This window comes from Tupaia chinensis, unplaced genomic scaffold, assembly GCF_000334495.1.
Source record: "Tupaia chinensis unplaced genomic scaffold, TupChi_1.0 Scaffold000078_1, whole genome shotgun sequence".
Classification (NCBI taxonomy): Eukaryota; Metazoa; Chordata; class Mammalia; order Scandentia; family Tupaiidae; genus Tupaia; species Tupaia belangeri.
This window is the reverse complement of record NW_006159539.1, coordinates 7,888,086-7,889,750: the sequence shown is the minus strand read 5'-3', so window position 1 is coordinate 7,889,750 and position 1,665 is coordinate 7,888,086. Positions and strand designations below refer to the sequence as shown.

The 1,665-nt window shown below is 47.4% G+C and overlaps 1 pseudogene; it reads right to left on the bottom strand.

Annotated features, from left to right (window-relative positions):
* Nucleotides 1–283: 283 nt before the first annotated feature.
* On the bottom strand, nucleotides 284–636 carry LOC102487336 (dolichyl-diphosphooligosaccharide--protein glycosyltransferase subunit DAD1 pseudogene; annotated as a pseudogene).
* Nucleotides 637–1,665: the final 1,029 nt, after the last annotated feature.

The following is a 1,665-nucleotide window of genomic DNA, read 5'->3' as shown; positions in this document are numbered from 1 at the left end:
TTTTTGGGGGGATTTGATTGTTTGTTTGTTTGAGGAATGGCATAGAGATTTTAATTTGGAAGCCAAAAGGTTACACTTAGGAGAAGGCAGAGGCCATGTTAACAGATGTTCACTAGAGAGCTGTTCTGACACAGAGTGAGGAAATCTCTGGGCTTCCCACCTGCATACTAAGTCGGAGTTGGTAGTGAGCACCAATCTAAAGAAAATGCATGTATCCAACAAGCTGCCATCTCAAGAACTCTTATCCAGGGGAAATAAAAAAAGTGAACATTGCTCCCGTCTCCTACTCCTCAATTAAGTAAATGAGAATGATTCGGCCAACAAAGTTCACGACGACGAAGCACAGGATGGTGCTGGCGAAGAGAAAACCACCAAACGCTCGCTCTGGGGAGGTGCCGTAGAGATCTGCTCTGCTTTGTGAGCATCAGGCCAACAGCCAGGATGAAGCTTCCCTCACGAGAGATGAAGACTGAGAGGAAAGAGCGGAAGGGGAAGGTCCCCACCAGGAGACGCCAACCGAACTGCAGGGCACGGTCAGCAATATATACAGGAGACAGGTGTCCAGAAACTCAGACGCTGCAGAGGGGAGCTCAAGCACTCTTCTAAAAACCACGAGATGAGACCAACAGATGGCATGATGATTACATTGCTGGACTTCTACATAGTCAGTCATGGTTCGAATCCTAGACCTGGCAGCTTAACAATCATACCTGAGGGGCCAGCAAATGGCGTAATGGTTACACTGCTGGACTCTCACCTATCGACTATGGTTTGAGTCCCGGACCCAGTGGCTTAAAACTCACACTGGGCATAAGTGCAAGTGTGCCCAAAATTCCAAGAGGAGGATGGAGAAGAAGAAGGGATTGTGGTGTGGCCATCACCCCTGGGGTGGGGGGATGTCTCACATTCTGTCTCTCTGTCTTGCCAGCAAGTGCACATACCCTATAGGAAAAAAAAACTCTCTACAAAAAAAAAAAAGAAAGAAAGAAGAAAGAAAAGGCGACACAACCGACACTATTGACCAATACTGTAGACACCGATATGACTGCTTGCTCACGGACATGACTACTTGCTTGTTGGCCTGGCCCCTCCCCTCTCCTTTTAACCATGGGGTGAATCTAGAAGAACCCCTTGAAAGTCATCAGTAGTCATTGTGTATTCTAGCCTCTCTCTCTCCCACAGCAAGGAGTATTTTAAAGGAGTTTAAAGGAGATTAACTGCTTGGATTTAATGAGCGTCACCACGCAAACAGAGTCCCCAGAAAGAGGAGGAAAACACCACAATAAAAAGACGACGACGCGACCCGTGCAATTAGCGTTTCTAGCACGGCCTCCATATCACCCACTTCTGACAGTTGCACGGGTGGTGTGAGCCGTGAGCTATAAAAATGTCTTTTGAAAGGCAGATTGACATTTGCCATAACCATCTTCCACCCCCTCACCCCCGAAATTTTAAACATTTTCCATAACAACTGAGATTAGGAAAGAGGGATGAATGCTCAATCCATGGCAGAGGAGGACAGGCTGGTAATTGGGGAGGGGGAGAGGGCCACAGAACATTATTGCTCCTCTTGGGTGACCCTCCTCTCCCACATCTGGGTGTGATTTCCTTGTTAGGGAACATTTAATAAAATACAGAAGCCAGATTGGGTTGCGCTGCATGCAG